We start from the raw sequence: 15565 nt of genomic DNA on the forward strand, positions 1-15565 counted from the left end.
AATATCACTTCATAGTAACACAATTTCATTGCTAAATAATATGCCCACTCTAAGTTATCAGGATTCATTAAAGAAATAGCTTATTTTATTCTGTGGCAGGGAATGTTCATGGTGAAACTGAGAAATATTAGTGTAACAGAAAACAAAGGGATGCAAAAATCTAAGGAAATCATATAAAAAAGGCAGATGAGTGGCTTGAAAAATGTTGTACCGTTGTACAAAGATGGGACTGTCATTCTGCTGAAGCATTTTTAGTTTTAAATAAAATGTTTTATATAATTTTAATGACAAAAAGAAAAGTATTTGAAATAAAACACACAAATTCTCACAAAGCACCTTAGAAATAATGGTAGCTCACAGTTGCCAGGAATAAATTGTGTTGTTTATTATTGTATCTTAACAAAAAGGAAGGAAGGAAAGGAAGGAAGGAAGGAAGACGAAGGAAGACGAAAGGAAGGAAGGGCAGTGGATTAAAGAGATAGAAAGAAGACCAGAGAAAATTCAGTAAGCTAATCAATGTTTTGTAGGGAGAAACAACTTCCTTTTAGAGATTGCCTAAAAGATTAAGGCTGATGTCTAGCCAGGGATGTCCAATATCTCGATTTCCATGGGCCACATTGGAAAAGGAAGAATTGTCTTGGGCATAAATACATAAAATACCTAACACAAATAATAGCATATGAGCTAAAAAAAAAAGTCACAATAGTAATCTTATAATATTTTAAGAAAGTTTAGAGATTTGTGTTCGGGTCATTCAAAATTTTCCTGGGCCACATGCAGCCTGCAGGTCACAGGTTGGACAAGCTTGGTCTAGAGAGATCAAGATTGCTTTTCATAGACTTTAATAGCCATGCCCCTCCTTGTGAAAAAAAAAAGAAAAAGAAAAAGGAAATAAAGTTATACAAATAAAACTAGAAAAGACTAGATTGCATCTTTGTTCATTCACCAAATCTAGAACATTAGGTTGGTAAGCTTAAGAGAGGTAATTTAAAATATATTAAAAGGAATATTGTTCACATGTCATATTAAGTATATTCCTAGCAGAGATGGTGGAATCTGGGATTATAAAAGGCATAAAAATTGAAGTTTGGCCAGAAAATGCAGTCATTGTATCAAGCAAATAAAAAATCACTGGGCTGAGACAAACCAAATCCTGTAGTAAAACGAAGAAAGTGATTTCTATTTCTTTGGTTCAAAGAATGATTATTTAGTTTATAGTCAATATCAGAGGAAAGAGGAAGATAAATAGAGAAAAGAGGAGGAAGGAAAAATAACATATCTTAAAACCAAAGTCATCTCACAAAAATATGAAGGACTTCACTCTTCATAACTAGATAAAGGAGAGTTTTGATTTTTACTATTAGCTATGTAGCCTTCAATATTATTTTACCCTCAGTCAGCTCAGTTTTTCTCCTATGAAAAATGTGAGTGATACTAATTCAAGCACATGCTAATGTGTAACAGAAGTAAACATCACAGTAAAACAGTACTACCATTTTACACTAAAAGGAGTGGCATAAACAAAAGTGGTATTGAGTTCTAGAGAAAATAGAGATTTCTTGAATTTATTCAAATTATTTAGTGCTTTTGGAGGGTTTCCAAAAATTCTTTATTAATCTCTCCTTTATTAGTTTCTTACAGCAATCACAGGAAGTACATGAGAACAGAAATTCTTATCCTCATTTAAAAAAAAAAATGAGTAAAGCTTAGGAAAATGACCTTAGGGAATACCCAAGATCACAGGCTAGCTAAGTGAAGTTCGGAATCATTTTTTTGACTTCATGGTTCTTCCTACTTAAATGTCCAATAGCCATAAAGTGGACACAGCAATATTCAAATTCATGTTGACTTCTTTTTTCCCCCCTAAATCAACCCACAAAGATACTATCCAAGTTATTCTACGAATAAAACCCCATCTAGAAATCTTCATTCTGTCATCATCCTACTACAAAAAAGAGAAGACTCAGTGACTTGGCCATTTAAAAGTTGATTGTTCTGCTTGGAGTAGTAATTTTAGCATGCATTGAACAGTTCTTGACAGGAGAATAAACTTTCCATGTTTAAGTTGTAACAATTTTAGAAAAAAACAAATTACTTATGTAAATAAAAATTACATATTTAATTTAAATTATGTATTTACAGAAGCCCCACATGTGTGGTTTTGCTTTCCATGTTTCCTTGAGAAGAAAGTGTGTTCTGCTGCTGTTGGATGATATGTTTTGTATATTTCTGATAGGTTCATTTGACCTACAGTGTTGATCAAGTCCATTATTTCCTTATTTATTTTTTGTTTGAATCTCCCATCCATAATTAGAAGTAGAATATTTTAGCTTCCTGCTATTATTTAATTGCTATTTGTCTCTTTAGTTTTTTTCACCATGTGCTTTATATGCTTTATGTTAGTTGTACATATATTTATAATTTATATATTTCTAATTAATTGTTGCTTTTATGTTTACATAATGTTTTGCTTTCTCTCTTGTGACAGTTTTTGAGTTAAAGTCTATTTTTGTGATACAAAAATGACCAGTAATGATGACCATTTTTTCAAATGTTTATTGGCTGCATAAATGTCTTCTTTTGAGAAGTGTCTGTTCATATACTTTGCCCACTTTTTGATGGGGTTCTTTGTTTCTTTTCTTGTAAATTTGTTGAAGTTCTTTGTAGATTCTGGATATTAGCCCTTTGTCAGATAGATAGATTGCAAAAATTTTTTCCCATTCTGTAGGCTGCCTGTTTATTCTGATGATAGTTTCTTTTGCTGTGCAGAAGCTCTTTAGTTTAATTAGATCCCATTTGTCAATTTTGGCTTTTCTTACCATTGCTTTTGGTGTTTTAGTCATGAAGTCTTTGCCCATGCCTATGTCTTGAATGGTATTTCCTAGGTTGTCTTGTAGGGTTTTATGGGTTTAGGTCTCATGTTTAAGTCTTTAATCCCTCTTGAGTTCATTTGAGGTGTCAGAAAGGGATCCAGCTTCAGTTTAGTTTCTGCATATGGCTAGCCAGTTTTGCCAACACCATTTATTAAATGGGGAATCCTTTTCTCATTGCTTGTTTTTGTCAGATTTGTCAAAGATCAGATGGTTGTAGATGTGTGGTGTTATTTCTGAGGGCTCTGTTCTGTTCTATTGTTTTTTATATCTGTTTTAGTACCAGTACCATGCTGTTTTGGTTACTTAGCCTTGTAGTATAGTTTGAAGTCAGGTAGTGTGATGGCTCCAGCTTTGCTCTTTTTGTTTAGGATTTTCTTGGCTATGCAGGTTCTTTTTTGGGTCCATGTGAACTTTAAAGTAGTTTGTCCAATTCTGTGAAGAAAGTCAATGGTAGTTTGACGGGGTTAGCATTGAATCTATAAATTGCTTTGGTCAGTATGGCCATTTTTATGATATTGATTCTTCCTATCCATGAGAATGGAATTTTGTCACAGGCCTTTTCTGCATCTATTGAGATAATCAATCCGTTTTTGTCATTGGTTCTGTATATGTGATGGATGAAGTTTTGTGATTTGCATATGTGGAACCAGCCTTGCAACCCTGGAATGAAGCTGACTTGATTGTGGTGGATAAATGCTTTTGATGTGCTGCTGGATTCAGTTTGCCAGTATTTTACTGAGGATTTTCGCATTGATGTTCATCAGGGATATTGGTCTAAGATTTTCTTTTTTTTTGTTGTATCCCTCTTTTTCTCTTGTTTCGAATAGTTTCAGAAGGAATGGTACCAGCTCCCCTTTGCACCTCTGGTAGAATTCGGCTGTGAATCCGTCTGGTCCTGGACTTTTTTTGGTTGGTAGGCTATTAATTACTGCCTCAATTTCAGAACCTGTTATTGGTCTATTCAGGGATTTGACTTCTCCCTGGTTTAGTCTTAGAAGAGTGTATGTGTCCATGTCCAGGAATTTATCCATTTCTTCTAGATTTTCTAGTTTATTTGCATAGAGGTGTTAATAGTATTCTCTGATGGTAGTTTGTATTTCTGTGGGATTACTGGTTATATCCTCTTTATCATTTTGTATTGCATCTATTTGATTCTTCTCTCTTTTCTTCTTTCTTAGTCTGGCTGGCGGTCTATCTATTTGTTGATCTTTTCAAAAAACCAGCTCCTGTTTTTATTGATTTTTTGAAGGGATTTTTATGTCTCTATCTCCTTCAGTTCTGCTCTGATCTTAGTAATTTCTTGTCTTCTGCTAGCTTTTGAATTTGTTTGCTCTTGCTTCTCTAATTCTTTTAATTGTGACGTTAGGGTGTCGATGTTACATCTTTCCTGCTTTCTCTTGTGGGCATTTAGTGCTATAAACTTCCCTCTGTACGCTGCTTTATATGAGTCACAGTGATTCCGATTCATTGTGTCTTTGTTCTCGTTGGTTTCAAAGAACATCTTTATTTCTGCCTTCATTTTGTTATTTACCCACTAGTCATTCAGGAGCAGGTTGTTCAGTTTCCATGTAGTTGTGTGGTTTTGAGTGAGTTTATTGATTCTGAGTTCTAATTTGATTGCACTGTGGTCTGAAAGACTGTTATGATTTCAATTTTTTACATTTGGTGAGGAATGTTTTACTTCCAATTATGTGGTCAACTTTAGAATAAGTGTAATGTGGTGCAGAGAAGAATGTATATTCTGTTGATTTGGGGTGGAGAATTCTGTAGATGTCTATTTGGTCCAGAGCTGAGTTCAAGTCCTGGATATCCTTGTTAATTTTCTGTCCGTTGATCTAATATTGATAGTGGGGTGTTAAAGTATCCCCCTATTATTGTGTGGGAGTCTAAGTCTCTTTGTAGGTCTCTTAGAACTTGCTTTATGAATCTGGGTGCTCCTGTACTGGTGGCATATATATTTATGATAGTTAGCTCTTCTTGTTGCATTGATCCCTTTACCATTATGTAATGGCCTTCTTTGTCTCTTTTGATCTTTGTTGGTTTAAAGTCTGTTTTATCAGAGACTAGGATTGCAAACCCTGCTTTTTTTTGCTCTCCATTTGCTTGGTAAATCTTCCTCCATCCCTTTACTTTGATCCTGTGTGTCTCTTTGCACGTGAGATGGGTCTCCTGAATACAGCACACCAAAGTGCAGTATCTGGGCCGGAATGCACCGTTCCTCCCGGTAGTCTCTCACAGCTCTGCTTTCATGATTCTGAGGCACTTATAGGATTCACTTCATTTGTTTCCTGTCTTTGGGAGATTACTGTTTTTTTCACTAGTTTATGTCCAATGTTTTAATTGTCATCATAACATATATTTTGTCCAATTTCTTATTGTTTCAGATAGAACTAAGCAAGTCCCTTTTATTCTACTTTGTATAAAAGTATAAGTTCCAGTTTAACATTTTTTATCTTTCTCAATATATAGATAGATATAAATATCAGACTAAGATATGTATGAACAGATACATAATTTAATATTAACAAGAAGAATGCCTTGGAAAGATGATACACCACAAGCCAGTTGCAGTGTGCATATATACTTATGTAGTTTCATACACGACAACTGGCTTGTGGTGTATCATCTTACCAATCTATTTTTCTTGTTACTCTCAAATTAAATAGAGTTGTATTTTCACAAAATAATTTTGGTTCGAGAGAAGTAATGGTTATAGTTATGCAGAAATTTAATTTTTGCACCTTATTTTTTATTCATATCAACTCTTTTTTTTTTTTTTTTTTTGAGACGGAGTTTTGCTGTTGTTGCCCATGCTGGAGTGCAATGGCACGATCTCGGCTCACCACAACCTCCACCTCCCAGGTTCAAGCAATTTTCCTCCCTCAGCCTCCTGAGTAGCTAGGATTATAGGCATGCACCACCACGCCCGGCTAATTTTGTATCTTTAGTAGAGATGGGGTTTCTCCATGTTGAGGCTGTTCTCAAACTCCTGACCTCAGGTGATCCACCCACCTTGGCCTCCCAAAGTGCTGGGATTACAGGCATGAGCCACTGCGCCCAGCCCAACTCTTTGTTTATAGAGAACAATAATTCCTCAATTACTGAGAACTTGAAATATTCTAGGTATTTCAAATTTAAAGTATTAAATTTTATGTAATCTCACAGCTAAAATTTTTTTAAATGATTTATTTGCTCAGTTATTTATTTTTTTCTCCGGAACAGGGTCTCACTCTGGCCCAGTCTGGAGTGCAGTGGCATAATCATAGCTCCCTGCAGCCTTGAACTCCTAGACTCAAGCCATCCCCCCGCTTCAGCCTCCTGATTTGCTAGGACTACAGGCTTGCACCACTATGCCTAATTTTTTTTTAAATTTTTTGTAAAGATAGGGATCTCTCTATGCTGCCCAAGCTAATCTTGAGCTCCTGTGCTCATGCAGTTTTCCTGCCCGTCTTCCAAAGCACTGAGATTATAGGCAAGAAAAAACAAAACAGTAACAATCCAACAAACCAGAAGCATAGACAATTTAAATGATATGCTCAAGATTATAGAGTAATACATGCCAACCTTTGGACTTGAACTCATACAGCGTAACTCAAAACCTTATCCTTGCTCTTTGGTGCTATATTTACTGCTTCCGTATCAGTTGTTCTCAACTCTGACTGCACATTATTGTCATCTGGAAGAACTTTCAAAACACACTAGCTGTCAGGTACAATCCCCAGACTTTCTGAAATAATTAATTTGCGATTGGTTTGACATTATTTTTAAAGCCCCATAGTTATCAGAATATACATCTGGTACTAAGAACCATTGCTCTACATGACAATGGCTTGTGAAATAGACCGACAAAATATACAAGTGATTGCATGAAGAATCAAGCATCACCTAATCAATTTATTGAAGTACGTGTGTACCAAGACAAGTGAAACAAGTCATAATTACTTTAATTAGCATTCCTACAAGCTTTCAAAGGCTTTAATGCTAACTACTTTGTAAGTCTAAAAAGGCAAAACTCTTGTCTTGCCTAACAACATAAAGGAAATCACTGTCTGTAAACCTGTTAGTGATTAAGAAGATTTTAGTCTGTCAATCCTTGGAGGCAATTACCTTACAAGAGGGCACTCAGTTTGATTTTCCAAATAAAATAGCAACTCATGTTTAATTTTATGGAGACAAATGAAGGAGTAGAAAAACTTTTTTGAATAGATTAAAATTAGATCTAGTTTTCCAGACAGGTGAAAAGTAGAAACAGAATATATATAGCTAGCGTAAAACTTTAATCCATCTTAGTTGAGACCTCATTTTTTATAGCTCTTTCAGCCATATTTATCCCTAGCAATAGTCCCTGTTCTTAAGTCTTTTTCTTTGGATATAATTTTCTTATAGAACTTCTTGGAATCTTCGCATGTTGTTTCCACATGAGACATTGCCGTGATGACATCATTAGTTCCTCTGCTACTCTCACTAACAATCTTTGTACATAATTTGTAAGATGCGTTTCCTTCATAATCATTAAGTACTTCACTACGCTGTTCTCAGCATTTTTGTAGATTTGGCAATGTATATGATTAATTGTCATTTTGCTTGATATCTTTCTTGCTTGTATGTCATGGGTTTATCAAAATACAAAGTATGTATTATTTTTCCTGAGAAGCTATGGTCCTTCTTAAGGATGTAAATACTTATTGTACATGATTGCTACCTGTTTGCTCTGCCTCTAAGAAATCTTTATACCAAAAGTATCCTTAAGTGATAGTTATCATCACTGCCTCTTGCATGTTCCAAAAACAAACAAAACACAGAAAACAAAGGGAGGCAAATACTCACCAATTCCCGCTGAATAAAATTTACATTATCTTTTCAGTCACATTTAATGCATCTTCTCTTCTTTGCTTTTTGTGTTTGTAAGTAAGCCAAACACAAGTATAGGAAATACTTTTAATAGATCGTATATTTTCTTGTCTCTATGCCTTAGTTCGTGGGTTAAAATAGCCTTTCTTTTCTTTGCATTGATCCACTAGTTAAAATGTTATGTGTTAAATGAAGCTTGTTAGTTCATGAAAATAAATTTTTCTCTCCCTCTTTGATGGGACCATAAAAATCTTGCTTATATATTCATTAGTGTGCATATATGTTACTGCTTTTTTCATGAAATTTTAAGCCACTTCAAAGCCTGAGACCTTGATTTACTGATATTTCAATTTCAGCATAGTTTTTCTTACATAATAAGAACCTTAAAATGACAGTTCAATTCATTTAACTTCAATTTACAAACCATATTTAGAAGAAACTTTAAGCTGCATTACTTCAGTATGATCAAATATGTATCTGACTGGTGGTAGATATAAAAGGTCAATTAATATTTAAATTCCTTGATATTATAAGTATGCTCTATGATAAAATGATAGTTTGATATTACAAATGTTTTCTGCATGAGATAATGGTTAGTCCTTTAAGAGAAAATATATGTTTTTATATTATATATACTACTGTATCTTAGTTCTGATTCATTTGTTCATTTTGCACTGAATTTTAACTTACAGGCATTTAAAAGAATATAAAACACTCATTTTTAAAATCTTAGGAGTAGATCAAAAAAACTTTTGTAAATTTTAAGTATGAAAACTTTTCAGCTGGAAGATAAGTAAACTTATAATTAGACAGCAAACTGACAATTCTTACCATATGCAAATTTATGATTGGATATGACATTGACATTGGGAAAGCCTAAACCACAAGAATGATTTATTTAAAAAGGCATTTTTGTAAAGATTTCAAATGATGAGGAATGGGTGTGTTCTCTGATAGTTTCTTTTCTGCTGTTAACTAGGTCATGTTTCCATGGAGTGCTACACTCAAGGAAAAGGGGACAAAAGACTAAATAGATAATCGTATAGACAGTTTTATCTTCTAAAATAGAAAACAGTCTGATTAGAGAATGAATACATTTAAAATGTCCTCCTCAACCTATGGAAATATGATGGTTGAGACTGATTTGTGTTATTATGGAAAATCTCTCTAGATCCAGTAGCACTACATATTTTAGACTTAACGATCCCTAAAATTGAAATATCTAATCATGCACAGATGTACACATTTTAGCATCTCTCTAGAATATTGATGCTAAGAATATATCTGCTGACATATTAAACATATGCCTAGGGGTAGTACCAATGGTTTTGCATTTATTTCACCTTTAATATTGACACTTACATGATGTTAAATATGAAAGTGACCAATAAGTATCTCAGTACTCCAGAATAGCCTCTACTAGTTTCACTCAGCTGCCTGAAGCATTCCTCTTTTCTGATGTTTGTGCAACGACAAGCAGGCTAGTAATCTCCCAACAGAGCTTTGTATGATGCTTTAAATAACAGCATCCCAAGAGGGTTTTTCCAAGAAAAAAAATGCAATCATATGTATAGTTTAGATAACATGGTACTTGAGAAATAATGAGAGTTAAATACATGATAGTTTCTACTATTATTTTCATTTTTATGGGGGTTACTCTAAACCTAGTTTTGAGAGAAGAGGCCTAGAGAACAGAGTCACTCTAACTCAAATAAGACTATGATCAACCATGCCTGTGTTCAATGTCATCTTGTTCCCTGACCGCCCTTAGGGTCAGTTTGCTTATTTTTGCAGCCCAATAATGAGATGCAGATGAACTGGGAAAGAAGGGAGCTTATTTCTGTAACTGGGTACAGGGAGATATTTTCCGGTCTGGAAAATATCACCAGACCGACTCAAAATTACAAATTTTTTAGAGCTTATATACCTTCTAAGCTATATGTCTACGTGTAAGTGTGCATTCATCTAAAGACATAAGTGATTAACTTCTTCTAATCTATAACTAAGATCTGAGTCCTGAAGACCTTCCTCTGGAGCCTCAGTACATTTACTTAATCTAAATGGGTCCAGGTGCTGGGGTGATTACCCTTATCTTGTCTCCTGCTAAATCTTGGAAGTTTGGAGAGTTCCTTCAGACCCCCAGTAAACTTGTTTGTGGAGGCCTTGGGAGTTTCTTCAGACCCCCAATAAAACATTTTTAATCCCAAACCAGGCCTGTTAAGAATTCCTTTGTTACCTTATCATGCTTCAAGGCCCAGGAAAAGCTTGAGCAAAACTCTTGGTGGGCTTTTGTTACATTCCAGCCTTTGTATAAAAGCACAGGCTCTATCAGCTTTTAATATTTAACTTAACCACTCAGTTACTGCTGAAACAGTTGTTATGGAGGCCTGGGTTAGTGAGACCTGGCCTGCCACAATCTGACGTATGAGAAGTGTATGTAATGGTGGATACCTTGTGGATCTGGATTCCCAAGAGTATCAATATAAAGGCAGTGGCTCTGTGAAGATAGTTTCCAAATTTGTTAAGAAAGATAATAGAATATTTTATGAAAAGCAATCTTTCTATATTTAAAGGTTTTAAAATGTAGCAGGTTGATAGCCTAGAATATTTCAGAATACCTTAGTAAGCATTAAATCAAAATATTGATATAGTACTAAAATGTCAACCTAGTCCACTAATATTTAGCTAAACATTCTGCATGAAACCATATGCAAATGCATTACAGCTAGGGTGACCAGGCACCCCATTTTTGCCTGCAATATTCTTGATTTAGTTTTTTGGCCTTGGTATTCTATGTGAATTGCTATTGTTCTGGATTATTTGTTGCTTTAAATAAAAGTATTATTATTTAAAATATTTTAAAATGTGCCATAATATATTCAGCAGACCTCCACTGATACTTATAACTTCTGCCTTGATCTCATCTAGTAGTGTGTGAGATGCATTTTAATCCATGATTAAGTCATAAAGATCAAAGATGAGTAGTAGTAAACCATATCTCTTTTCCGTATCTTTGTAGATGTAATGTAAGCAACATCATCTTTTCAAGGACATTTTCTGAGTCTACAAAGTGTTCTTAGACACAAGAGTCCAGGGACAGTTAGTTCTTCAGGTATACAGGTAGAGAGGGAGTATTCCATCCTGCTGTCTCTACAGCCAATGGTCAAGTGGTCCATATTATTAACACACTGGGTGATCAGTCAGTATCAGCAGTGAAAATAGTAAATCATATAACAAGTGTTTGTAAAATATATACAAGAAATAGACATTAATAAGTCCTCCTATAGAAAATATAGACAGTGGTCTGAATGTACTTCCTACAGGGATTTTAAAATCTAGTTTGTGATATAAATTGACAGCTACTTATTATATTATTCTGAAATTATTTTATATTTCAAAAACAACAATCAAAAATAGTGCATGTTTCCCTAGGCAAGCCAGAAGAATATAAGCATATTAATGTATATACATTACATATATTCATAAATAAAAATATACATAAAAATGAGACAAATGCATATATAAATCTGTGCATAATAACATCTATAAATAAGACTGTATATGCATAAGAAAAAGACAAAACTGACACACAAACACAAGTAAACAGATCAACACAAACAAACACAGTTATCTTTACATTTATTTTATTTTTAAAAGTAGTTATTTTTAATTTTTGTGGGTATATAGTAAGTATATATATATTTATGGTATCCATGATATACTTTGATACAGACATGCAATGTAAAATAATCACATGAGGGTAAAGGGGGTATCCATCGTCTCAGGCATTTCTCTTTTGTGTTACAAACAATCCAATTATACTCTTTATTTTAAAATGAATAATCAAATTATTTTGACTATAGTCTCCCTATTGTGCTATCAAATAGTAAATCTTAATCATTCTTCTAAATATTTTTTGTACCCATTTACTTTCCTTACCGCCCCCCATCCCTAACTACCCTTCCAAGCCTCTGGTTACTATCCTTTCACTCTCTATCTTCATGAGTTCAATTGTTTTAATGTTTAGCAAAGTTTCTCTTTCTGTGTCTGGCTTATTTCACTTAATATAATGACCTCTAATTCCATTCATATTGTTGCAAGTGACAGGATCTCATTCTTTTTTTGGCTGAATAGTACTCCATTGTATATATGTATCACATTTTCTTTTATCTATTCATCTGTTTTTGGACACTTAAGTTGTTTCCAATTCTTGCTATTATGAATAGTGCTGCCATAAACATGAGAATGCAGATGTCTCCTTGAAACACTGATTTCCTTTCTTTGGGTAAATAAGAAAGAGTGGAATTGCTGGATTGTAGGGTACCTCTATTATTCGTTTTTTGAAAAACCTTCAAACTGTTCTCTGTAGCGGTTGTACTAATTTACATTCCCACAAAGAGTGTACAGGAGTTTCCATTCCTCCACATCCTTGCCAGCATTTTTTATTGCCTGCCTTTTGGATAAAAGCCATTTAACTGGGTTAAGATAAGATTGTAGTTTTAAGTTGCATTTCTCTGACAATCAATGATGTTGAGTACCTTTTCCTATACCTGTTTGCCATTTGTAAGCCTTTTTCTTTTTGAGAAATGTCTACTCGGGTCTTTTGTCCATTTTTAATTGGATTACTAGATTTTTTTCCAGTGAAGTTATTTGAGCTTCTTATATATTCTGGTTATTAATCCTTTGTCAGATAGGTAGTTTGCAAATATTTTCTCTCATTTTGTGGGTTGTCTCTTCACTTTTTTGATTGTTTCCTTTGCTCTGCTGAAGCTTTTTAACTTGATGTGATCCCATTCGTCCATTTTTGCTTTGGTTGCCTGTGCTTGTGAGGTATTATTCAAGAAATATTTGCCCTTTGCAGTATCCTGGAAAGTTTCCCCAAAGTTTTTTTGTAGTCGTTTCATAGTTTGAGGTCTTAAATTTAAGTCATTAATCCATTTTACTTGATCTTTGTATATTGCAAGAGATGGTGTCTAGTTTCATTATTTTATATATGGTTATCCAGTTTTCCCAGAACCATTTATTAAAGAGACTTCTTTCCCCAGTGTAAGTTTTGGTGCCTTTGTCAAAAATGAAGTTGACTGTAGATGTGTATGCATTTATCTCTGGGTTTTCTGTTCTGTGCCATTGGTCTACGTGTCTGTTTTTATGCCAGTGCTGTGCCATTTTGGTTACTATAACTGTAGTATAATTTAAGGTCAAGCAATGTTTTGTTCTTTGCTTAAGATAGCTTTGGCTCTTCTGGGTCTTTTCTTTTTCCATATAAATTTTAGGATTGTTTTTATTATTTCTGTGAAGAATGTCACTGGTATTTTGATAGAGATTACATTAAATCTGCAGATTGCTTTAGGTAGTATGGACATTTTGACAATAGTGATTCTTCCAGTCCCTGAACATGGACTGTCATTAGTTTTTTGTGTCTTCAACTTCTTGTATCAATGTTTTACAGTTTTTATTGTAGAGATTTTTCACTTTTTCAGTTAAATTAGTATTTTATTTTATTTGTAGCTTTTGTAAATGGGATTACTTTCTTGATTTCTATTTCAGATTGTTCACTGTTACACGCCCTTAAATTTATACGAGGGACCACTGGGCTATTTTGTTACCTGTTGGTAGATCAGAAAACCAAAGATTTTACAGGACTATTTCCCTGCTGGTTTTATGTGAGTTTAAGTTGACTGCAAACACCTCACCACAAATTTTAAGTTAGAGCTAGGCCAAGCGACATCACCACCCTTTAAGGAAAAAAAAGACCACTTCTCCTGAACCTATTAATGAGAATAGATGCTCATGATTTACACACTAGTACCTAGTGTTATCTACACATTAACATACAATAGCTAGTTTCAGTGGGTGGAGAAGAGATTTTTCATGGAGAAGAAAAATGCCTAGATTTTACCTCTTAGATTGCATTGGGGGCAGTGCTAGTGTGGATGGCATCAGATGGTACCAGGGTGGAGGCATAGTCAAGCCAGGATTGAACTACACTGAGGGCCATTGTGGGCTTTTGTGGGCCGGGAAAAGATCCCCAGACTCCAAAGGCTGTCCTAGAATGAATCTTTTCTGATCAGTTCAAGCTGGATATAGAGAAGCCCACAGGCAGTTCAGAAAAATACCTGGATTAGAAACACCTGGAGAGTTAGGTGCCCGAGTTAATTTTCAAGGAGATTGACAGGCATAGAAAAAAAGAGGTCTTGATTTCAAACTCTTTTGAATGCCAAAGTAGGTGGTAGACAAAGAAAGCCAGATCCGAGGCAGAGTTTTGGACCCTGCCTTCCTAGATGAAAAAAAAAAATTATATATATATATTTGATATATATATATATCGAATGTGAATTAAACATTAGTACTGGATTTTAGTTCCTAAATAAAATTAATAACAAATGAAAATTGGCCTAAACTTTGACATTTATCCTCTACCCTGAGGGCTATAGTGATGTTATTGATTATATGAAATTCAGAAGACACAAATCTTCTGGCAAAGTATCAATATATATTTACTAGATATTTCAAAATAATTGAGATGTAGATAGTGATTTAACACTTGCATGTGTAGAAAGCTGGCTTAGTTCATCACTATATGAAGTATGGATTTTTTATTTAGAGCAAATAACTGTGCTGCAAATTAATTTCACTCATTTCAAGTTTTCTTGTGATCATGATTAAAATTGCAAGATTAGCTGTTAATATGTCCTTCCATTAGCAGTTGAACTTTGCCCCATTGAATGGGTGCCAGATTCTATAGGTTTGTTTAGATGGTTTAAACTAAAAATTAGTAACTTAATTCAAAATATGCTTTGATTAATTTCATCCACGTCATTATTCATTATTTAGTGTTTATTATTGTGAGTGTTCTTATAAACATAGATTTAAACTTCAACATTGAAGATAAAATAATTTGCATAGCTGTTAATTACATAAATACAAATTTTTGTTGAACCCAAGTTCTGTGGAAAAAATAATAGTTCTACAAAATTAAAAATGTATGAAGCTTGTGTCCTTAGAACTCACAATTGCATTCAAATTGCAAAATTTTACCAATAGAAACAAAATGGAGTTTTCAAAATGTATATACACACATATTCTGAATAATTGTTCTATTGTATCTGATGATAAAGCTGATATTTAATACTGATTATACTTAAGCATGCATATGTGCTTTCTCTTTCCTGACCATCACCAACTGAATTTTACTAAGTTTTGAACATTTAAATGATGTTCAAACTTTTAAATCAATGGTAGTAACCTAAAGATATACAGAACATTTCTTTTTGTAAATTAATACTCAAAATTTTCTTAAATTTTGTACAAAATGAGTTGAAAATCTTTAATCATATTATTTGATATATGGAACATAAAAAAAGTTCCACTATTGAAGTTTTAGTGTGTTGTTATGATTGAAAATGAGGCTTAAAATACAAAAGCATTAAAAGTTAGCTCTTAAAATAGTGGAGAAACTGAAAAAAATAAATAAATAATGAGATAGGATAGTCTCTTGCCACGCAGGCAGCTGCAGTGAACTGCAGCTCCCAGTCAGCCAGGCAAGGACAAGGGTAAACTCCCAATAGTCTCCAGTGTACAGTTGCCAGATGATTTTGCTTCACTGTAGGCTAATGTAAATGTTCTTAGCATGTTTCAAACAGGCAAGGCTAAACTATAATGTTGAGTGGTTCAGTTGTATTAAATGCATTTTCAACAGGTTATTTTCAATTTATAATATGCTCACTGGGAAGTAACACCATCATAAGTCGAGGAGTATCTGTAGGCTGCCATTGCTGAAACAGAATTAGAAACATTTTACTTCCTGATTCCTAATAATATTTCTTTATGCCTCGCAATTC

Source organism: Gorilla gorilla, chromosome 3 (genome assembly GCF_029281585.2).
Source record: "Gorilla gorilla gorilla isolate KB3781 chromosome 3, NHGRI_mGorGor1-v2.1_pri, whole genome shotgun sequence".
Lineage (NCBI taxonomy): Eukaryota > Metazoa > Chordata > Mammalia > Primates > Hominidae > Gorilla > Gorilla gorilla.